The 26,268-nt window shown below is 29.9% G+C and overlaps 1 long non-coding RNA gene across 4 annotated transcripts; it reads right to left on the bottom strand.

The window, feature by feature from the left end:
• Positions 1-22,420: 22,420 nt before the first annotated feature.
• LOC130941641 (uncharacterized) lies at positions 22,421-25,558 on the bottom strand. Of its 4 annotated transcripts, XR_009070683.1 has the most exons (8): positions 25,386-25,516; positions 24,696-24,792; positions 24,214-24,485; positions 24,011-24,097; positions 23,778-23,918; positions 23,244-23,666; positions 23,062-23,124; positions 22,421-22,983 (listed from the first exon to the last, which is right to left on the bottom strand). It is a non-coding gene; the product is annotated as an uncharacterized LOC130941641 (long non-coding RNA). The 4 variants fall into 4 exon arrangements; XR_009070684.1 differs by lacking the exon at positions 24,696-24,792 and having other exon boundaries at positions 22,422-22,983; positions 25,386-25,558; XR_009070682.1 differs by lacking the exon at positions 25,386-25,516 and having other exon boundaries at positions 22,422-22,983; positions 24,214-24,761.
• Positions 25,559-26,268: the final 710 nt, after the last annotated feature.

The following is a 26,268-nucleotide window of genomic DNA, read 5'->3' as shown; positions in this document are numbered from 1 at the left end:
AAAAAATCTATTTTTCTTCTTGACTCTATGAAAAATACTGACCTTTCATCACCATTTTCACACAAGGTCTGCTAGAAGCACTGACCTTCCACCATCATTCTCACGCAATGTTCTAAGTCTTACCATTTTTACGTAATGAAACATCTGATAGAAGTATTGATCCTCTACCACTTTTTCAGACAATATTACATCTAAACAACTTACTGCATATATTTCTTCTAAGTATTTTTTTTATCATTTTATCACTATTTTTTATTATTAAATTTGTATTCAAGTGTGGTATGAAATTTCAGTTTTAATTTTATTTTTCTCATATGTAATTTTATAGCTTATTATTATTTTCATAGTTAATTATAACAAGTTCTTGACCTCAATAAAGGAAAAGATAGTTCTAATAGGAGTAAAAATAAAAAATAAAAAACAGTAATAAAATATATATTGACACACATTTTATATTTATTTTTTATTTTCACCTACTATATCATACACAATATTAGTGATTAGGTTATGTAAAATCAACATTCAATATTGAAAATTATTTGTTATCATGGTTATTTTAATATTCATTCTCTTTTATAAAAAAATTTTATCTTTTGAGTTATTTATCCAAACGCGACAACTTTAAAATAAGTACTTTTATAACTAAAAAACCAAATACAAAATAACTTATTTATAAGCTGCTTTTAATAAAAGTCCTTATGTTTTAAGTTCCTTTTCTAAAAGAACTTATTTAAGTTATTTACCCAAACTGAACCTTAGTACCATTACTTGTTGATTATCACTTTCTTTAATTTCATTATTATTAATATTATGATTATTATATATTTTGGTGGTTAAGGTATATAGCCGACATTCAAATATTTTGATGCCTCCATTACAACTAAAACACCCTTAAATCTCAAATCTCTCTCGTCACAATTCAACAATCAAACCTTTCTAATTTCTTGAAAACCGTTGGGTGAAAGTAACATTTTAGATTCGGTAAAAAAACATAAAAAAAACAAAAAAATCAAGGGGAAAATTGAAAATCAAGAGCATGGTTCATTTAGATTTTTGTATCTAAAAAAAATTATTAATACTCGCGACAAATGCAAAGGAGTGCAAAATATATTAAATATCAATCATACTAAGTGTTTATTAAAATCAATCACTAAAATTAATCACCGATATAAGATATAAAAATACAAAATATATATTAAAAATAAATTAAATTATACATATATTTATATGTAAATATATAGTAAATAATTTAATGACTAAATTTAATATACAAATAATATTTTTAAAAATACATATATCTTATCAAGCATTTTAGTAAAAGGAATTGAAAATCAATATAACCATATATATTTAAGCAAGTCCATATTTGTTATGGCCCAACCCAGTTGATGGGGCGATCGACCCAGCCCACGGGCGACCCGATCTACGTGGTCGGATCGCCGCGCACAATCCGTCCGACCTTATAACCCGAACACGCGCCTCCGTTGCTAGCTACATGACAGCTGTGGGAAAAGAAGCTTTCTGAAAAGAGGCCTCCCCATAGGGAGTGGATCCTCTCCAATGAATAAAAAACTGGATGGTGTGCAGTGTTTAATCTAACCATTCACTATTCTCTCTCTCTCTTGTTTATTTCTGATCCCACTATTAAAATCAAAGGTGAAAGATTGCACTATATCTTATTAAGTGTTAAAAAAACTGGAGATGATCCATTTCCATCTTACTCTTCTCATTATGATCATATTGTTAAATAGTTTTTAATTGGTTTCGTGACCTTTTCTTTTGATATGAGATTTCTTGACCACTTATCTTACAAGTTACAATTTACTTGTTAGGGAGTCTTCCAAAATAAATCATAGATAAATGCTTTTTTTAAACACAATTATAGTTTTGATCTTAGGCTGTCACGTAAATTTATGCTTATATTCCTCCAAAATCACAATATTCATACACATTACACATTTATACACTCCATTAAGAATTTTCATCTATTATTTACTTTCTTTTTTTTTTTGGTCAGGATCTATTATTAACTTTAATCAAGTCTCGAATCCAAGCTTACTTTTTTGTTTTTGGGTAATGAATCCAAGCGTACATAACACCAGAAATCCATTCTGTTTTATAGCAAGGCATCTTAATCCATTTAAAGTGGGCTTTTTTTTCTGGTGAACAAATTAGGCTTTTTTATATGGGGGAAAGCGGGGATTGAGCCTTTTTTCGTCACAGGAAAGCATTTTTTGGACAGGGAGAAGCCTTTTATAATTGGTTGCTATGTAAAATAGATTTTTAAAAAATATATAATACTTAATTAATTATCATAATCACATTTAAAGATATCAAAATTATTTTTATATAATAAAAATGATATGCTTCAAAAAAAAATATATATTATTGTTCATGGTACATAATGTTCGGATTCAATTCATCAATATCCTTATTGTTCATGGTACATAGAGTTTGAAACATGTTTAGCATACTTTGAAAAATCATTTCTACTACATGACCTTAAAAGTTCAAACCCATGTTATATATAACAAAAGGAAGGGTATTTAAAAAAATAGATAACAAAGGAGTAGATATTAGGTATTTTAAATTCTACTTGATTATTAAACAAAGCCACCAACAAAGTAGCAATCATCTAGTCTATAACTATAAGATTATTTGCATATGCATCAATTAGATTAATATAAAAGAAAGAAAATAGATCAACCAACTAAAGATAAAGAACAGCCACAAAAAAGCATAATTGAGCCCAAAAATTTCTAAAACTAATACCATTTCTTGTCTTGACAGACATATGCATATAACTGGTAAGCTTTAAAATTTTGAGACATGAAAATATGGAATTCAGAATTCTAAAATACAATAGATCATGACAACAAATCAATTTAATATAAAAAATAGATGCCTATGTCTTATAAATCTTCCTAAATATCAAGACCCTTGAGTTTTGATTCCAGTTCATTGGGATCAACATCTTCTTAGGAATCCTCATCAATGTCTTCTCCTTCAGAATCTCATCCAAAGTACATATCCAACATATCAAGTGAATTTTTAAATATATTCTTCAAGTTCTCTATCCCTTCATCAGGTATGAAGTTAGCATTAATGTTTAGCAACTTAAATCTAGGTTTTTGCACAACAACTTCAGCCAAAACTCGAACTCTAGACCTAGTAATTGAATTTGTGATGAAATCAACTTCAAGTGCCATGACTCTCTTCCAATGTCTTGCTGATCAAAATTGCACCTTCATCTTTCAGTTCATTCTCAAATCCTTAAATTTCACAATCTTCTTGGAGTTTACTTTAAAAGTATTCAAATTTATTTTGGTACAATGATACTCGTTTTGTATATAAATAAATATAGATCAAAAATACGAAGAACATGGTTTACTCCAATAATCAATGTCACCAAGTTGTTTTCCTATGGCCACAGAAAAAAGGTTTAAGTTAAAGCAAATAAAAAAAAATATCCATCTCATGACAGAGATTATGAGAGGAGCAAAATAGTGCATTTATTGTTTGTATCAAAAAAATAAAAATATATAAAAGAGTAATATTTTAGCTATCATATTACAATACAAAATAAAAAAAAAGCCAATCACTTGTATAGGAATATACCACACCAACTTAAAAAGCTTAAGGCACTAAATAAATGAATTTCTCATCTCATAAATTTTCACGTATTATTTCATTCAATATAAGACTAACTATCCTTCACGCTTGCTACTTAACAATACTTAACCAATAGAAAAGCAACTTGTTTTTGTTGTCTCCTATCAAATGATCAACAATTCTTTCAACATGTTATTACAAACAAAAACCAAAACTGATTGTTGAAATATATTTTGAAACAAAATGGAAGAATACTACAAACTAAATCAAGAAGTCATAATTTTTTGTTGAAAAGATAGTTGAAGAGTACCTTTTTTCTGATAAAGCTTTGATGCAAATGTTTCGTGAGTCGACCTAGGAAACATATTTTAAGCAAATAATTATTGAAGGATATAAAGCATGACACAGATATGTAAATCTAACACCTTGTAAGTTTTAAATAAAATGGCTATTTCTTGCCATTGCAACTATGAAACTCCAGAACAATAAACAATGTAAATAACAAATAATTAACCCAGAGAGAAAATGAATGAAGAAACTTCTTCATACCAAACTTCATCAGTCACCAAACCCAACAGTAGCATAGGTTACAATTAACCAAGCCAGTTAATATAAGAAAATTAAAATGATAACCAGTTGAGCAATATTTAGATATCCATAGCTAAAATTGAAATATCAGAGAAACTAACCTATTCTCATGATGAAGTAAAGATGTATTCAAGTTGTCATTAAACAAATTCCATGAGAACTCAGCTTCATCTCTTGAAAATAAAAAATAAAACAAAAATAGAACTAGAACATCATGAACAGAATCACAAACACAGAATTTGAAATCATTACCATAAAAACAAATTCCAAAATTTTTTAACCCTCTTAAAACAAAACCCAAAAAAAATTCAGACAGCCAAATAAACAGAACCAACAAAAAAACTGGAATGAAGTCAATGAAACAAATTCATAAAAAAAAAACCTTAACAAAAAAAATATATAGAACAGAAAAACTTTTGAATGAGTTCAATGAAGCAGATTCCTACAACAAGCACATTAAGGGAACAAAAAAAAAATCAATGAAGCAAATTTATACCTGAGGCTGAGACTCCATTGGAACTCTGGAAGTGGAGGATGAAGGGGGAGAGGAAGCACCACGGCGCTGACGACGCTCAACTCGTTGAGCACCCCATCACGAAGGAGCATTGTTGGTAGTGGGTGGCTGAGCATCAAGGTGGAGAAGAAGGGGTACTGGTGATGCAGTGGGTGCTCCATCTTCTGAAGTGGCTTGTGAGAGGTCTGCCTTTAAGAGATGAAGTTTAAAGGAAACCTTTTATCAGCCACCGCAGGAAATGCAGCACTTACTGCATCACCAACACCAAGGTGGAGCGTGGCTAAGCATCATCAGCAGTGGCGCATGGCTGAGGAGCAGCATCGGGCGGCTGATGAGCATGGGTGGTAGCAGGCATTGGCTGAGCAAGAGGAGGGAGTACGGTTGAAGGTTGGACGGGTGTAGCTTGAGGGGAGGGGCGTGTATAGAAGGAGTTTAGTGTTTGCTGAGGTGACTCAAAGTAGTGTTGTTGTGTGGATTTCTGAAAGGGAAAGCAATGTGGATGGAAGGAGTGTATTGGAGTTGGTGTGTGTTGAAGGAGTTGGGGTTTTATATAGGAAAGGAAGTGGCAATTTGATTAAAAACTACTATCAAAAGCATAATTGATATGACCATCAAAATGCTATATTTGCAAAGTTGTAGCTACTATTTATGGATAAATATAATTTTATTAATATTTTCTAAACCGTTGTCGTTCTCTGTTTCTCAAACCAGCTTTATCAGTGATCCAACATATTTATGGTGAATAAATAATGTGTTGATGATGTAAGTGCAACTTGTTGACTTGTACTCTTTATTTATTTTTTTAATTGTTTATTTATGTAGTTATTTATCTTTTACTGAAGAAAAATATAAAATAAAATCACCAAAGAAAAGAGAGAAGCTTGTGCCCCCAAACTTCTTTATTATCATTAAATATGGATTTTCTAATTCCAGACAATTTAATTAAGTAGATTTGTCCTCATCAAATAATTACTGCATTAAAGTAAAGCATATGTTGTTCATAAAACATTACTAATTATTTAGCATTGTTTCTTTTCTTTTTGTGCTTAACGTTTTCTGATGGCCAAATATCTTAATCAAATTTCCAACAGAGTCATTAATCTAATTTGTTAGGTTGACTTAACCTTCATTCAATTTTTATGGAGGGAACTGAACCTGCTCTACCTAATTGCACTGAAAGGTACATAAATCTGAAAATTACCGGTGGCAGTAGTCCGTACTAATATGTATGGCAGAAAAGTGGCTTATTTATTTATTATTTGGATGTCACTGAATAAGTTTGGTGAATCATTAATTGTGATCCATCCAACCTAGTTTATTTAAAAAACTCGGTAACACATGTTACTATATGGTTTAAAAAAAATTGCCTTATTTTATATAAATGATTTATTTAAAAAAACCAGTTTGAATTGGACCAAGCAGTTACTTTTATTCCCTTCTTCTTCATTTCGCACGTAAAATTCGTTCTCTTTCAATCCCTTTCAATTAGGTATGTTCCTTTTATTTATATTTCTTAAATCAAATTTATTATTTCAAATGTATTTCTTAATTTATGTTTTTATTCATTCCTCTGTGAATGATGAAAATTATTTAATAAATACGTACATATTTATGTTATCACACCATTTTGATGTTCAGGATCATAAATGCCAAGATAATTCATGACAATTTCATGTGATGGAAGACAAAAATGTAATTATGGTATAACGTAGACTAGTTGATAGCATGAGCATTATTGAAATTTTGGCATTATCTTTTTCATATTTGTTATATGTCTCTTTAGTTAGTGATGTTATAGTTAACATTGTGATGATATGATGGTAGTTTAATTGTATGAGTTAGGTCTTTTTTATTTGGTTGAATTTTTTCTATGGCTATCCTATTCTTGATGGCAATGTCAAAATAAATATTTTCATTAGTTGTTCTTTTTTTTTTCTCTATTTTTGAATCAATTTTATTTTGAAAAAATTTATTAAAAATTTTTGTTGTAGACAAAATTAATAATATTATGTTCAATTATTTAAGGAGACCAAATTAATATTTTGATTAGATACTTTTGTTTTATTGAAAATAAATTCTAATTTCATTAAAAAATAAATTCTAGTTGATAAGTAAAAACACAAAAACGTGCATGACAGTGAAATCATAATTTCTAGACAAGTAAATTATAGTCTTATTATCTTAAAAAAATAATTTATTTATAGAATAATATTGAAAAATCAACAATAATTTGCATGAAAATAGTTTATTAGTAAAATAAAAGTTAATTGATTGATTACCATAAAATTTAATTTAACGAAAAATTTACAATTGAACATATTTTTACAGCTTAATTTAAAATCTGTTTACAACTTAATTTAAAAGCAACTGAAAATGTAAGTTATGGGAAATAAAACAAAACTCATCAAAAAAATAGAAACAGAGACACAAAAAAAGGACAGATGATATTATTTATGCCATTCCTATAAAAAAATCGTAGATTTTGTTTCTTTTTCAGAATACTAAATTTTACTTTTTCAAACAATTTGTATACATATATTTGACAAAAATCAAATAAAAAAAAGTTTTAGATAAATTTAAAGAAAAATTGGTCAATATGAATGAAGAAAAAAAACATATCAAATTCATCTGTTAGGAATTTAGGAATAACACGCAGAAAGAATTTAAATTATTTTAAAAGTAGTTATTTGATCTATTCAAACTGATTTTTTTAAATAAACGATTTGTATAAAATAAATTGTTTTTTTTTTTAAACCATATAATAACACGTGTCAACGATCCAGAAACAACTTCATCTGCAGTCGACTGCAGGTGAGTTTCCACCCTTAAATGTGGCTTTCACCATTCCCACCAAGTTTGACCTTCATTAAGGTAACATGGATTGCACGTTCTTATTTTATTAACAAAGGAATAACATCACCATTATGGGGGTGACTCACTTTTGCACTCCAAGGATATTTTGAGTGAATAAAAATTAAGGTTTTATTTGTATATTACCACAAAAGGAAAAAAAATGAAAATGATAATCATGTTGTAAAATAAGGAAACTATGTTAATAAACTAATAAAGCATGGCTTAATTTAATAAATTTTCAGCAAGAATAATAATAGAATATTTCTCTCTCCTCATTCATCTTCAGAAGTTTTTTTGTTGGAATTTTTCTCAGAATTCCTTAACCCAAAAGATCATCTATGTTAAATCATTACGAAGGAAAATACTAAATGCGGAAGCGTACCTGAATTCATAAACATGAATCATACTATTGGAATTCGTCCTCAACCAAAGCCTTATGTATTCCTAGCGGCTGAACTGTAACTCTTTTGACGGGGAAAGAACAACAAAGGCGGCTTTGGTATATTGGGGACCAAACCCCTGAAGGACTATTTATATTTGAGCATGGCACCCATTAAACCCTTAAGCCCAAATAAAATAGTATCTAAAACCAAAAGATAATATATCTAAAATTCAAAAAGATAATTATCTAAGGAACAAAAGATAATATCCGATTTTATTCTCATTTAATTCCAAATCAAAAGTAACAATGACTTATTAGCATTTATAACAATAAATGAGATCATCATTATATAAGTCATTTAATTTGAAATAGCATCATTTGTGACTATAATTAATGGATTTGGCTCCTCTGAAGTTGGTTATTTACTTTAGAGAGAAAAGTAACGTAGTCTAAGCCATTGATAACATAAACGGTTTTGATCATCTTAAATAAATAAATAATAAATAAATGCATTAAAAGAATCAAAACGTTAACTATTAAAAAACTAAAAAGAAAAAAATGCGCCACTTTATTTATATTTTTTATTATTTGTCTATTCTGATGATAATATATTTTTTTTTAACCAGTCATACATTTAAATTTAAACTACAACATTAGACATAAAATAAACATAAAAAACACATAAAAATATAAATAAATTAATTTAATGTATATCAATATAAATTTAGTAGAGATCTATTAAACCAACATCACATCATTAGTTTGTTCTCAATTAGATTCTTATTTTAAGTATAAACAAAAAAAATTGACTACATTTATCTAAAAAAATTTAGTACATTTACATGAGTATCTTTTTATATTAAAATAAAAAAATTATTTCTTGACCCAATTTAAATTAATTAATTTTAATTTTTTTAATCAGATTTTTCAAAAAATTATTCAGGATTAAAAAAAGATGAAAAATTACTAGTGATACCATTATTTTCTTTCATGACAAAATTTTAAATGTAAATTATAAAAGACAAAAATAAAAAAGAAGAAGATAACCAAAATAACAACAATATGATGGAAGAATATGATAATAAAACGTAAAAAGAGAATTAAATATTGTGAAAAAATAGAACCAAAAATAATTTTTTTTTGGTTGAAAAAAAGAAATAAAAAACTAAATAAAATAGAAAGAAAATGAAATAAAAAGAGAAAATCATACGGTCTTGAAAGCTGCTGCTTGCACGATTTTCAAGGTTCTTTTAATGCATTTATTTATTATTTATTTATTTAAGATGATCAAAACTGTTTATGTTATCAATGGCTTAGACTATGTTACTTTTCTCTCTAAAGTAAATAAACAACTTCAGAAGAGCCAAATCCATAATTAATATATGTATTGCCCACAAATAAATTAGGAAATCAAAATAATTTCCTAACAATCTCCCACTTGGGCTATACATATATTCTTTCTTGACATCTTATAAACTTTATGCGCGCATCTGAATGCTATTTCTCTCATTACTTTAACAATCTGGTCCGTCTCATACATTAGATATGGAACTACCGCAGCTTTTATCACATTAAATGTCGTGACTAAACCACGCCAATCACCATCCTAATATACTTAATGACATAGATCAAATTTGGATGAGTAATATAGAAATTACATGCCAAGTGATCTCATACATGTTTATTTCCAGCTGGTCCAACTTTATTGAGATCAAACACAATACAAATATTGCAAAATGAACATTTCATATAACATGAAATAAACCATCAACTTAATTCTGCAGAAAATAACTCAATATCTGTCATAGGACATATAGCATAAAATAAACTCCCACTAAACCAAGGCATCACAAATATTGACACCCATCTGAGCAGTGTACTCATGAAAGACTTTAGGAGTCAATCCCTTAGTTATTAAGTCTGCTAGCATATACTCTGTTCCTATATGTCCTATGGAAATCTGTTTTTCTTAAACTTTCTCCTTGACAACTAAGAACTTGATGTCTGTATGCTTCGATTTTGTCAAGCTCTTATTGTTGTTGGAGTATAATACTGCTGACTTATTGTCACAAAATATCTTTAATGGCCTTTCAATGTCATCTACTATATGAAGCTCAATGACAAAATTTCGCAACCATATGCCATGAAATCGGAATCAGAGTACCTAATGATCTCCAAAATTTTCTGATCTCCAATAAATAAGCATGTAATCCTTTGTTCTCTTTAGATAATGCATTACGCGTTTAACAGCTATCCAATGATCCATATCCGGATTGCTCAAGTATCTACCTAACACTCCCACTATAAATGATATATCGGGATGTATGTAGACTTGAGCATACATTAAATTTCCTAGTGCTAATGCATAAGGTTTATCATACATTGTTGTCTTCTTAAGATCATTTTGGGGCATTGCTTTGAGACTAAACTTGTCTCCTTTAACTACGGGTGTGTCCATTGGTCTATAACTTTCTATGATATGTCTACTTAAAATCTTTTCGATATAGTTCTTTTGTGATAACCCAATAATACCTTGAGAACGATCTCTTAGTATCTCGATTCCTAATACAAAAGAGGCATCACCATGATCTTTCATTTCAAATTTGTCCGATAGAAATTTCTTAGTTTCATGCAACAAGCCTACATCGTTACTAGCAAGTAGAATGTCATCAACATATAAGACCAAAAGGATGTATTTACTCCCACTGAACTTGCGGTATACACATTCATCTATAATATTTACCTCAAAACCATGAGGTAATAACTTAATTAAACTTGTGATACCATTAACGGGAAGCTTGTTTGAGACCATAGATGGATTTTCTCCTTTTTCTATTAGATCTCCTTAATGACACTTCTTGAGGTTGTTGAGCTTGTTGTATGGATTGGGATTGAGGAGGATTCTCATTATTTTCCTGTATTGTAGCAGCATCTTTGAGCAACAACGATATTCTCATTGTTTTCTTGTACTGTAACTGGATCTATAGTAGGATTCTTATTGTGCTCTTGTACTATAACTGTGTCTTGAACAATAATAGATACAAAGACCTAATCATTGTCAGTTACAGAATCCTCATCAAAAGCAACATTTCTAATATCTCCTTCCCCCCAAACTCAACATCCTCAAGAAATCTCGCATTTTCCATTTCAAAATAGACCTTGATGCAGGATTGTAAAACTTGTACCCCCGTGAGCGCTCAGCGTAACCAACAAAGTAGCAACTAATTGTTTTTGAGTCCAATTTTCTTTCATGCGGCCTATAAGGTCGCGCCTCAGCTGGACATCCCCAAATATGCAGATGCTTTATACTGGGCCTTTTCCTAGTCCAAATTTCATATGGGGTTTTGTAAACTGCTTTGCTTGGCACCCTATTAAGGATGTACACTGCGGTCTTTAAGGCTTCTTCCCAGAGTGATTCAGGCAAGGAAGAATGACTAATCATACTTCTCACCATGTCTTTAAGAGTTCGGTTCCTTCGCTCTGCAACAACATTCATGCTAGGTTTGCCTGGCATGGTATATTACGGAACAATACCACACTCCTCCAGGAAAATAGAAAAAAAAGGCCCGGGACGTTGCTCACCTGAACCGTCATATCTTCCGTAGTATTCACTACCACGATCAGATTTGACAGCTTTAATTTTTTTCCAAGTTGAAGTTCAACTTCAGCTTTGAAAGACTTGAAAACATCCAAGGCTTGGGACTTTTCATGAATTAAATATAGATACACATAACGAGAGTAATCATCTATGAACGTAATAAAGCACCGTTGTCCATTCCAAGAGACAGTAGAGAATGTGCCACATATATCGGTATGTATTAGTTCTAAGACATCTTTAGCTCTCTCGGCACCTAATTTCCTTTCGTTTGTTGTTTTCCCCTTTATGCACTCAATACAGACTTCAAAGTCTGCCAAATTTAGGGGTCCAAGAATTCCATCCGACACGAGCCTCTGAATTCTCTGTTTAAAGATGTGACCTAAGCATTTGTGCCATAATGATGCTGAATTCTCATTCAGTTTTTGTTTTGTGCCCGTTTGTAGTATTTCATTATTATAGGAATTTAAGTTAAGTCTATATAGATTATCCACCAAATGACTAGAGCAAATATTATTCGAATTATAAAAGAGACGGACTTTATTGTCTCCGAATGAACAAAAATAACCTGATTTGTCTAAACAAGAAACAGAAACCAAATTTCGTCTAAATGACGGTACATAAAATGTCTCTAATAAATCCAAGTAAAATCCACTTATGGAACATAATCTAAAGGTTCCTATAGCTTCAATTGTAACTATATTGCCGTCTGCCACGTAGATGTATCTTTCAGCATCACTTGGCGGTCGGCTCGACAGGCAACCCTGCATAGTGACACTTACATGAGTAGTAGCAGCAGAATCTACCCACCAAGTATCAACAGGTGCATAACTTAAACTAGCCTCAGAACAAACGAAAGTGAGAATTATACCCTTCTTCACACGCCAAGTGGCATATTTGGTATAATCCTTCTTCATGTGTCCCACCTTCTTACAGAAGAAACAAGTTGAAACTTGATCTTGTTTCTTAGCCCTTTTCTGCTGAGAAGACACATCCGCATTAGTATCACACTTTCTTTTATACTGAGAAGATGAAGCCATGTGAGCACTTTCAGTTTTATCTTGCTGTAGCCTTTCTTCTTCTTGCACACAGTGAGATATAAGCTCATTTAAGGACCAAGTGTCTTTCAAAGTGTTATAACTCACTTTGAATTGTCCAAAGTGTGCAGGAAGGGAAATCAAAATGAAATGCACGAGTAAATCTTCAGACAACTCTAACTTTAGTGCTTTCAATTTTGAAGCAAGATGAGACATTTCCATAATGTACTCCCTTATGTTCCCTTTACCTTTATACCTCACAGAGACAAGTTTGCTCAAAAGACTACTTGCCTCCGCCTTTTCATTCTTAGTAAAGAATTTTTCAACATCCTTTAGGAACTGTTTGGCATCTTTATCCTCAGTAATTGAGCCCCGAAATGCCTCAGGAATTGAGCGTTTCATGATCATAATGCTCATTCGATTGGATCTCTTCCACTTTTCTATTTTAACCTCATTGAGGTTTTCGAGAGTAGAAGTGGGTTTCTCCTCTCGAAGAGTTATATCTAGATCCATACAACAGAAGACAATCTCCACGGTATCCTTTCAAACTTTAAAGTTTGAACCATTCAGCATAGGAATATTGCTAATTTGTGCAGAAATATTGGTAGCTAAAGCCATAGTTTCTGGATTAGAACAAAAAGAACATGCAGTAAACATTAGTTAAATAATGAGAAAAATCTATATTGAGATATCTAGAACAACATTAATTTTCAATCTTTGGATAGAAAAATTAACTGTAAATGATACTCTCATCGCAGTAATCAAATATTGTCAAAATTTCTGTCACACATTAAGCATTTCTTTGGACCGACTTAATGCACACATGGAAACTTAAACTTTGCAACCTATTTATTACCGCATATATTTTCTATTAATCGGCCAAACAATAACCTTCCTTTGGGCCGATTATTGACCGCATAATTAATAAAAAATAAACAAAAGTGTGCAATGCTTATTATTTGGCCAAATAATAAATTTCTTCTGGGCCGATTATTATCCGCATAAATAATAAGAATTACTTTATTCTTAGTTACCCAAATATTTATTTACCATTAACATGTGCATATAATTCGGCCAAATATAGGCCTTCCTTTAGGCCGACCAATATTCGCATGAATTACATATCACCGTATTCCTTATGTTTTGAATAAATCAATTTTCACAAAAGATGCTACTTTGGCAGCATAATGTTCAATCAATTTATTCCAAAACCAAATCTTTATAAAACATGTGGGTATAATAATCTAAATTGTTACTAGTTTCCTTATGTAACAATTAAACAAAATATTTAAATTCCAAAAGGAATTAAATCTTAATGGTATCTTTTATACCTTAAAGAATAAATTCATATAGAATAGTATAAAATAAATAAACGAAGAACCTTTCTTTTTTTTAAAAAAAAAATATCAGATTCACAGATTAAACCATAATGCATACAAAAACTTTATACTAAAATATGCTAATTCTCTTGATGTGCAGTATCCGTACTCAAAAAATTATTTAAATTCTTTTAATTTTACCCATTAACGGCTCCAATAGTTGGGATCAAGACACAGACAAAAAAATGGTGTGCACATATATAAAAGAATGTAACATTTTTTTTAAATATACCTTTTATATTTTTTTTATGTGCTCTTTATGTACTATTTATGTACTCTTTATGCACTTTTTATGTACTTTTTAGCATATATTTGAATCTAATTTCACAACCTCAGGTTAAGATTCAAATTAAAATAAAATAAATTTATATTTTCTTAATAATTTAATCATAAACGGCTCTGATACCACTTGTTGGAATTTTTCTCAGAATTCCTTAACCCAAAAGATCATCCATGTTAAATCATTAAGAAGGAAAATACCTGAATTCATAAACATGAATCATACTATTGGAAGAGTTTGAATCTTGTCGATCTTCCTCAGAGTTTGAATCTTGTCGTTCTTTCGATCTTCCTCAACCAAAACCTTCTGTATTCCTAGCGGCTGAACTATAACTCTTTTGATGGGAAAAGAGCAACAAAAGCGGCTTTGGTATATTGGGAACCAAAAGGTCTATTTATATTTGAGCATGGCACCCATTAAACCCTTAAGCCCAAATAAAATAGTATCTAAAGCCCAAAAGATAATATATCTAAAATTCAAAAAGATAATTATCTAAGGAACAAAAGATAATATCCGGTTTTATTCTCATTTAATTCCAAATCAAAAATAACAATGACTTATTAGCATTTATAACAATAAATGAGATCATCATTATATAAGTCATTTAATTTGAAATAGCATCATTTGTGATTATAATTAATATATGTATTGCCCACAAATAAATTAGGAAATCAAAATAATTTCCTAACATTTTTTTCTTTTTTTTTTTCTTTTAAGAGCAACTTAATTGTATTTATTTTAATTATTGTAGTAAACAAGAATAAATTTCACTAATTGATTTGAAAAACAGGTCGTTTTTCTTTTTCCATTGAGGCCGAACCTAAACCTGTGCTCGAGAGATAGCTGTCCATATACTGATAAGGAATGTATGAATTCTCGAGAAGAGAGGAGCCGTGGTGGTTTCCTCGGACCGCCAGATCCCACGAGTGAATAGAAAGTTAGATCTATATTGGATCTCACCTGAATCGCCCCATCTATCTTCCTGAGGAGAAGTTTGATTTCAAACCCCGGTTCAAACAGGAGAAGTACGTCATGCTAATGAGACAGAAATGATCACGGGAAAAAACCCCATGCCCTAAATGTAGAAATATGGAGAAGAGCTTCTTAAATTCCACTAAGAAGATGACAATATTTTTTGAAGAAAAAAACAGAAGCATTGCATTTCAAGCTGCTTTTTAAAGTGATCTGGCCCAATTAATTTTTTTTTCTTGAAATATGGACTGACAGGTGACAATTAATGGAGCAGATGCCAATAATGATAAAATTATAAATTTACCTTTTACTAAACAAAGAAATAAAAATGTCCCACTTCATTCTCTTTCAAAATTCAAAAACCGTGTCTAGCCAATAATAGAGAAGGATAATTTTTAAAAAATATTAATTATTAATAAAGATAATATGTTAAAATTTTGTTAACTTTTAATTTAGATTATTTTTTTAAATGACTTAAATATATTAATAAATTATAATTTATATATAATATAAGTAAGAATATTAATATCATTATATATATATATATATATATATATATAATTAATGATATTAATATATATAAGTAACATTTAACACAGGGTACAGTTTAATTTTTTTCAGTAATTATATAAAAAATTCACTATGATAAACATTTTATATTAATCAGTCTTTAATTAAATTTATTTTTTAGATGATATTTTAAATAAAAATGAGACATTATGCAATTAAATCTAGAAATATATAAAACGTTAAATGTTGTGAAATTAAACATAACTTCCATATATAAATTAAGAATCTACTTGTTCTCAAAATATTTTTTTATTCGTTTTTTCATTTTTCTAAATTTTTATTTTACCGTTTTCAAAACTACATTAATAAAAACTAATTTCATGTAACATGGTCAATTTAGCGATTCATTACAGTAAACACCAAACTAATTTGATGATGAGTTTTCAGGGATATATTTTCCAATAATATTAATCTCCCCTCATTCATGATCCATGTGTGGCATCTATATAAAACTGTTGCATGATATTACATAACTTAAAAATTTTTCATTTATTCATTTAATTTATATTACAGATATATTAAAATATTTCAATTTTATCCCTACAAATAAATAATAAATCCATAATGGACAATAAACAAACACACACAAATATGATATTAAACTACACCCATCCTATTTTACCACAACTTACCCTAATTTTCCTTTCATCAAAACCATTATTACCAAAAATGAATTTCTTCCATAATTACCAAAAAAATGACTAGGCCCATTTTCAACACATCTACACAAAGCAACCTAATCTGAACAAGCTTTCAACTTGGCTGATAGGGATGAGCTTTCCACAATCACCAAAAGATATATTAAGTAACATTTGAAACAAAGTATAGTTTAATTTTGAGTAAAGTATCGTTTTTGTCCCAACGTTTGGGGTAAGTCCTATTTGTGTTCCTAACGTTTAAATCGTCCTATTTGTATCCCTAACGTTTATAAAAGTGATTCAATATTATCCTATTATCAATTATATTTGTGATAGTCTAAAATTAAAAAATTATATTTATTTTTTAAAAGGATTATCATTATTAAATAGCCACTAATATTTGTGATAGTCTAAAATTAAAAAATTAAAAAATACAAGATATTAATACTTTAAATTTTTTAAGTATAAATAATCTTGAAATAAATATATATGATTATGATGAATGATCATAATTGGAAGCCTTTATTTCAATTTTTTTAGAGTATGTTTGTCCTTACTTAATTTTATTTCTTTATTGATTGCTATTAAATTTTTTTTGGTGCACTTAATGTTGTGTATATCAATTAAAATTTATAATTTGAAAAAAAAATAGACACATGTCTAAAAAAATGATATATATATATATAATAAAAAAATGTGTCACTTTGGGATTCTTATGTGGTAAGTGAGGTTCCTCTTCCTGTGAATTTCACTATTGAGGGCTTTAAATTTACCTCTGCTCTTCATTACATTAGCAATGTTCCAATGAACCTCATTCTACATGACTTTCAATGTTTAGTACAGAGCATAGATGTTAGAAACAGAACGTGGTTAAGGACTTGTTTGTGAGAAACTAAACTTCATATATTACACTAACAGTGGTTATGCAGGCTTGCTTGAGCTTTGGTCAAACATAAAACTACTTTAACAGCTGTATGCAACCTACATTGTCATGATTACCATTCTTGTTTAGGTATGCAGGCTTGCTTGAGCTAGGCTTCTGTGTTTTGTGGAATTGGCAAATCAATAGTTATATCCATTGATAAAATCGTCTCTTGTTTTCATTCTTCAATTGCACTAGCAGCATAGTTGTTTCTACTTGCCAGTATTAGTTGGAAACTTGTTTGTTATAATTTGGATCTTTCGCATTCATTTTGGTTTTGTGCAATAACAAGGTTACTTAACAAGACTTATGATGAATGCATTGCTTTGCATCCAAGTAAAAAGTTTTTTGCTTTTGTGTCATTTATTATATATAAGAAAAAGTACCAAACAATCACTTGATGCTGTCACCTTTAATTTGGAACTATCCATTTTCATTTAAAGTTTTAAACACAAGCAAGCAGGCAAACAACACTTTTTATTTTTATTATTGAGATTGTGGTGGTATTTTTAAATAATATGGAGAAGTGGTGTGTTTTTTTTTGTATGGATAATCACAAAACTGAGGCACAGTATTGTGTATTTTAATTTTTTTTTGTTATACCACAAATCTGAGGGTCAGATTTGTGGTTTATCATTTTTTTTTTCACAAAACTGACCCACCGATTTGTTTATCTTTTAAAAAATTTTCAGCTTACACAAATCTGAGGTTCAGATTTCTCTATTACCCCAAATCTGACCCTAAGTTTTGTTTCCAAAAACAAAACTGAGCCTTAGATTTGTGAGTTTCAATTTAAAAAAAAAAATTATCTCCATATCTATGAAAAACACACCATTTTTCCATAATTGAGTATAACACATTTTAAACTTCCATAACTAAAAAAATTAGCCGGCAAACAACTCTTAATAAATAATATTGTATATCAAATATATTATACATGAATTGAAAATACATACTTGAGTGTCAAATAAGAAATTAAGCTAATCTTATGAACAGAGTTTCGGCAAGTAATATAATAAACAGCAGCATTGCTCAAACTCAAAGTATGATTCCCTATCTTCTTTAGACTTGCCAATTGAGTCCCACTACTATGTATTCCTTCATCACCATCATACAACATTGTTCTCTTTTCAGCATCCTCTTTCACATCAATGATAATGTTCTTTAAGCTTTTGAGAAACATGGAGTCAAGAAGCTTTTCAGTTGTTAGAGAACTAAGTAATTGATTAACATACATGAAGAGGTACCCTCTTAGTTGCTATCACCCCTAGCTCAATTGTCCTAAAAGTATAGCCTTCTCATCACTCATCAGGGAAGAAAAGAAAAAAATCAGAAATGTCACAAAGTAAACTATTAAACATTGATTTATCTAACCAGGCATTAAAAAAATAGAGGAAAGTTATCATTAGCAGTTCAATTAGTCCCCATCAAAGAACATGCTTTCTGATAACAATACACAAAGAAAAAGTGATCTATCAATGAACTCAATTATTAACTTGGACTCATATAAATTACACTACATGAAATAGATACCATTTAAAGTGAATCACTGGTCAAACACATAAGAAACAAACAATTTAATAAAAAGTATTTGTATATTGGAATGGAAATTCATGTTTCTTTTTAATATAACATATTAAAAAAATATCAGTTTATAGATATGAAGTAGCACAAGGAAATTAACGTATTTAATAACCCAAATCACTTTTGACAGCAAACAAAGTTTAAATCAAATTACCAACAGTTTAAACAGCTACTAGTATTAACATGGTCACACTTTGAAATCGCAATCGACATTCTATTCTATTCTCATGATGAAGTAAAGATGTATTCAGGTTGTCATTAAACAAATTTCATGAGAACTCACAAGTCCAGCACCAGTTTCATCTCTTAAAATAAAAAATAAAACAAAAATAGAACTAGAACATCATGAACAGAATCATAAACACAGAAATTGAAATCATTACATAAAAACAACTTCCAAAATTTTTTAACCCTCATAAACAAAACCCAAAAAATATTCAGACAACCAAATAAACAGAACCAAAAAAAAAAAACTTGAATGAAGTTAATGAAACAAATTCATACAAAAAACCTTAACAAAAAAATAAAATCAATGAAGCAAATTTATACCTGAGACCTGAGGTCGAGACTCCAATATTCAGATCAGAGGCGTAAACACTAAACACACAAATTTTTAAGTTTTCTATAAAATTGTCATATCATTTATAAATTTAGTTTATAATAATATAAAATTCATTTATACTACTACTACAGAGAATAATATTTATACAATTAATCTAGTATTAATTTTAAAATGAAACATTGAAGCTAAATGAAACATTTTTGAATTTAAATAGGACACTTTAAATCTTAAGGACCAAAATAAAATTACGCTCAAATATAGGGAACTAATTTAATATTTTACCTAAACCCTAAACCCTAAATCCTAAACCCCTAAACCCTAAACCCTAAACCCCTAAACCCCTAACCCCTAACCCCTAACCCCTAACCCTAAACCCTAAACCCCTAATCCCTCAACCCTAAACCCTAAACCCTCAACCTCCAAACCCTAAACCTTGAACCCTAAACTCTGAACCCTGAACCCCAAACCCTAAATTCCAAACCCCAAACCCCAAATCCCAAACCCCAAACCCCAAACTCCAAAATTAGTTTAAGTTTTTAGGAAAATGTTTATTATCCCTAGGGGTTAGGGTCTAGGGTCTAGAGTCTAGGGTTTATGGTTTAGGGTCTTAGGTCTGGAGTCTGGGGTCTTGGGTTTAGGGTTTAGGGTTTAGGGTTTAAGATTTAGGGTTTAGGGTATGGGGTTTAGGGTTTAGGATTTATGGTCTATGGTCTAGGATTTAGGGTCTATGGTTTTAGGGTTTTAGGGTTTATGGGTTTAGGATTTAGAGTTTAGGTTTTAAGGTTTATAGTTTAGGGTCTAGGGTTTATGGTTTTAGGGTTTTAGGGTTTAGGATTTTAGGGGTTTAGGGTTTAGGAGTTAGGGTTTTTAGGGGTTAGGGGTTTTAGGGTTTAGGGTTTAGGATTTAGGATTTAAGGTTTATGGTTTCGGGTTTTGGGTTTCGGGTTTAGGGGTTAGGATTTAGGGTTTATGATTTATGGTTTTAGGGTTTAGGGTTTAGGGGTTTAGGGTTAGGGGTTTAGGATTTAGGGTTTAGGGTTTAGGGTTTAGAGTTTAGAAAAGGGGGCTGGAAATTATAGTTCATGTGTAGGTGTCATGTTGGAACTTGCTCTTGAAATTTTTCAGTAGACTCATGAATTGAAGAGAAATGTTATATTCTTTATTCAATACTAGCGAAGAAGAGGGTCTAATGGTGCTGAAAATTTATTTTTATTATGTTGACTATTGAATTTTTAAACTTCAATTGTCGTGTTTTAATTGTCGTTGAATTTCATTGAATTAAGACTTTTGTTAGCTATTGGATATATATATATATATATATATATATATATATATATATATATATATATATATATATATAGCTTAATTTAGGCATGATATTGTACAAAGATTAAAAAAAATATCATGACACTACGTATCATATATTGTTTTTCAACTGCTGATGTTGAGGAAGAATGCAAGATCTTTTTTTATTTTACTTGGTAATGAGAAAGCAATTTAAAGAGTGAGCACATATGTGAGTATGTTTTTGACTTGAGAAGTCTTAAAAAATAAATTGAAGTTACAACGGGAGGGATCAATATCCTTCACATACTCAAATATTAGGATCTATAAATTTAGTTATTATTATTATTATTATTATTATTATTATTATTATTATTATTATTATTATTATTATTATTATTATTTTATTTTAGTTGATGATAATAATAAAAAAAATTATGATTTATAAATTTAATTCAGTAGAATAGTTAAAATTTTAGTTTATATATTTTAATTTTATTTTTTTATATTTTTTATGTATTTTTTACGTACTCTTTTAATTTTATTATTGTATGATAATTGAATTTGGCTTGTGGATTTGACGGGTAATGAGACTTACAAAGATTAATGTGTAAGGGGAATAGAAAGTGCAAAATGTCAGATTCTTTAGGTATACACCATTATCTTTACCTTTCACTATTCTTAATAAATATTTAGTGATATTTTCTTCTGGAAGAAACTCAAAATTGACACATTTACTTCAGGACTTTTTAGGCATGTGTATTTCTTTTCATTTTATTTTTTATGTGTATATGAGAACACCCAACTTCTGCAGGCATGTATTGATAATGCTCTTACTTAACATATAGGAGATGACTCTAAAATTTTGATGTTCCTGCAAATCAGTCAATTAGAGAAGGAAGAAAATGTATTTTTTCTACAGGTAACTTCTTATCTTCTTGAATGAATTGCACTTTTGTAAATTGTTATATTATATAGCACGGACATTATTTTGTTGCAGACGAAGGAATTAGAGGACTTCATTCTTGAAGAGCCTTACGACAGGAGTTCGGAGAGGGGTTGACTGTGAGAGAGACCAAGAATTTGTTTGTAATGCAAGCAATTAGAATTTCTTCGAGAGTGATTTTTTTCTTAATTTAAAATAATTAAAAATGAATCATTTAAATTTGATTATTATTATTATACTATTTTTTTACTTTAGTTCATGATAATAATAAAAAAAAATTACGATTTATAAATTTAATTGAGTAGAATATTTATAATTTTAGTTTATATATTTCAATTTTATTTTTATAATTTTTCAATAAAAAATATATAACAATATTTTTTTTTTTGTATATTTTCTATATACTCTTTACGTACTCTTTTAATTTTATTATTATATGATAATTGAATTCTTGAAAAGTCTTCATTCTTCAGCAGCTAATTCTTTAATGCCATATTTTTTCTTTGTAATATGTATTATTTGGGAATCCCGTTAAGAAGACAATGGATTATTTGTACAATGATTATTGAGTTACAAAATGAACATCTCCCATACTATCTAAAATAACCATCCGAGTACTAGGAATAATAAACATCTTCCTAAAAACTTAAACTAATTTTGGGGTTTAGTGTTTAGAGTTTAGGGTTTAGAGTTTTAGGGTTTTAGGGTTTAGGGTTTAAAATATTTTACACTGTAATCTGTAAATACATCAAAATTAAATTCATATAAAAATAATACTTTCGTATGTATTTACATAATACTTTGGAAGTAGATGTGATCAACAAAATAATAGTCTTATGTATTAAGATTATTATTTACAATCCGTTAGTTCGCCTTGGAGGTCTTGCCAGACATCCACGTCCTCTAGATGTAACTGTCCTGCCCTGGGTAGTAGCTTGCAGCACTCGAACAGGAGTTGAGAAGCTAGCTTCTGCAGTTGCAAAAGATTGCCCATCACTAGCTCCAAGGATTCACTAACTCCAGGGGATTCAGATCCCTATGACATGGGGAATCCGAACTCTTCTCACCAGTTGCAATTGATTGTTTGACTTCGGAGATAAAGAGTTGTACGGCGAATACCTCCGATGCGAGGTCCAGGAACTTCTGCTGTAAAAAGGAGCAGTTGTTCGTGGCATCGATGACCACAGCCTTTGAGCGGGCACAGAGCATGTCAAGCTCCTGGCCGCGTCGGCTGTGGCCTTTCTTTGCCACTCTTGTTCCTTCATCTGCAACAAAATAAAGTCCGTGTTATATAATATAACACGTTGCAAAAGTACAATTCATGCAAGAATATAAGAAGTTACCTGCTGACAAAGCATAACTGAGCTCTGTTCCTACTCTTTAAGTTTGTTCTCGAGCTCCTTCATCTGAATAATGAACATAAAAATCGTTACATATCCGGGAGAGAGAGAATGCTGAGTAATAAGTGACAATAAATTCCAGTGTAACATATATTCAACAGAAACTAAATTTGTAGGAAAAATACCCTTTCTTCCTGCTTTTTGCAGGTTTCTTCTTTTATTTTCAATTTCTCCTTGTTTTTCTGACTGGTTTTGCATGGATGTTTTCAACTCAATCTGGCCTTCAAGTTCTTTAGTTTATAAATTTCAATTTTATTTTTATAATTTTTCAATAAAAAATATATAACAATATTTTTTATTTTTATATATTTTCTATGTACTCTTTACGTACTCTTTTAATTTTATTATTGTATGATAATTGAATTTTTTACGTTCTCTTTATGTAATATTTTAATTTTATATAGTCCTATAATTTACTCCTCTATTCAGCTCTGTTCCCTCCATGGTAAATGTCTTTCCTGTTCCTGTTGGTCCATAAGCAAATATGCATACATTGTAGCCGTCCAACACAGATGTTACCATTGATGAGGCATCAGCAAAAACATCAACTGTAGAAATAAAGCAACACTGTCCATTTACGAACCACCAAATTCCAGATCTTGCATAATAAAATAAAATATATAAAATAGTACTAATAAAATAAAGCTTTATATGTATACTTTGACGATCTTTTGATGTATAAACTCTGTCAAATCTGAATTGTTTTTTTTGACATACTAGTTGTCAAAATTCCATCCTTTGCTGCACCAAAATCCAAAACTAGTACAGCCAGCGGCAACGGCAGAAAACCCTAATGTTCCCTAATATTCTTAACAGAAATGCGTTAGTGCCTTTGGCTTAGAATACTCTTCAAATCAAAACAACTTTTGCTTATAGAACATGTAAGATGTACCTTTAGACTCTTGAAGTTCATTGAAGAGCTTTTTTCTCTCTGTCATCTCTTCATTGTACTTCACTTTGAGATCTTCACACTGCTTAACTGCAAAAAGTTTAGTCCCTTAAATATTTTTGTAATATTTCAAAACCAAAAAAGTTAAGTGCAACTCAACTCTTGAATAAAGAAAAAAAGAGAACAAGTGTATTACTCAAGCATACCCAATTTGGTGGTTAATTTTTACCATGGTGGTCGGTTCATGTATGGCCATTGGTGTGTTTGTATTCACTTTCATGTTTTCATATCTCAGCCAACTTTCATATCCTCATCCTCGTCACCACTGATGCGGCTGCAGGAGGATGTGAAAGTGACTGAAACATGAAAAACATGAAAAAGTGACCAGCGCCTAATGATTAGACATATTGACAATAGTGAAGATGAGTTCCCTGCTTCTACATACAAAGAAAAATTATGGCCAATTTCTACTGTAGTCCTGCAAAATTACCAAGAAGTGACCAGCATCAGTGATAGAAAATGTGAATGAGAAAAGTAGTATGAAGGAAAATGTATATAATATTTTATTTAAGAAAAATATTATCTACAAAATTATAAGAAAACGTCAAGTTTCTTATGTATATTTGATAGGGGCTGAAACATGTCTGTCTATATACTTCAATCACAATTTCAAAAGGAGAGGGCATACCTTAAACTTCACAACTCAAAAGGAACCTTCACATGAATAGAAAAAAAAAAACCCAAAAAATTTGGATCCTTTCTGAAACACAAAAAATAGAGAAAACCTATCATAGAAGAAAAGGAAAAATCAGAATCACTTGCAACAATCCAGGTGCAAATGAAGACAGAAAGTTTTCACATTTCAATTGAAAAAGATAAAAAACAAAACGATAAGCTTTTGGTTTTCGAAGAATCAAAGAGCAATTAAAGTTACTGTTTTGAACGGAATGGAGGAACGAGAAAAGCTGGGAGAATGCTTGTGTTGTTAAAGATCTACCAAAATCACTTTTGACAGCAAACACAAAGTTTAAATCAAATTACCACCAGTTTAAACAGCTACTAGTATTAACATGGTCACACTTTGAAATCACAATCGACATTCTAATCTATTCTCATGATGAAGTAAAGATATATTCAAATTGTCATTAAACAAACTCCATGAGAACTCAGCTTCATCTCTTGAAAATAAAAAATAAAACAAAAATAGAACTAGAACATCGTGAACAGAATCATAATCACAGAAATTGAAATCATTACCATAAAAACAAATTCCAAAATTTTTTAACCCTCTTAAAACAAAACCCAAAAAAAATTCAGACAGCCAAATAAACAGAAACAACAAAAAAACTTGAATGAAGTCAATGAAACAAATTCATACAAAAAAAATATGTAGAACAGAAAAGCTTGAAGAAGAAGGACGGAAGGAGTGTATTGGGGTTGTTGTGTGTGTGTTGAAGGAGTTGGGGGTCAGGAGGGAGTCAGGAGGGAGTCACGGGCTGGGTTGAAGGGATGTTGGTTATAAGGAATAAGTGTGGTCAAAGTGATCCAACATATTTATGGTGCTTAAATAATGTGTTGATGAACTTGTATATTTATGTAGTTATTTATCTTTTACTGAAGAAAAATATAAAATAAAATTAACAAAGAAAAGAGAGAAGCTTGTGCCAAACTTCTTTATTATCATTAAATATGGATTTTCTAATTCCAGACAATTTAATTAAGTAGATTTGTCCTCATCAAATAATTACTGCATTAAAGTAATGCATATGTTGTTCATAAAACATTACTAATTATTTAGCATTGTTTCTTTTCTTTTTGTGCTTAACGTTTTCTGATGGCCAAATATCTTAATCAAATTTCCAACAGAATCATTAATCTAATTTGTTAGGTTGACTTAACCTTCATTCAGTTTTTATGGAGGGAACTGAACCTGCTCTACCTAATTGCACTGAAAGGTACATAAATCTGAAAATTAGTGGTGGCAGTAGTCCGTACTAATATGTATGGCAGAAAAGTGGCTCATTTATTTATTATTTGGATGTCACTGAATTTGGTGAATCATTAATTATGATCCATCCAACCTAGTTTGACTTTCAATAAATTATAGAAAGATTATCATGTGTACTAAGAATATCAGTATTTTAGTTATTTTAATCGTTGATCTAAATTACAAAAAATATATATAATATATATTAATTAAAATCAACTGTTAAAACAATTAGAACATCGATATTTCTGGACACACCTGATAACTTTCTTAA

Source organism: Arachis stenosperma, chromosome 7, assembly GCF_014773155.1.
Source record: "Arachis stenosperma cultivar V10309 chromosome 7, arast.V10309.gnm1.PFL2, whole genome shotgun sequence".
Lineage (NCBI taxonomy): Eukaryota > Viridiplantae > Streptophyta > Magnoliopsida > Fabales > Fabaceae > Arachis > Arachis stenosperma.
The sequence above is the reverse complement of the archived record's forward strand: the minus strand, read 5'-3'. Positions and strand labels throughout refer to the sequence as shown.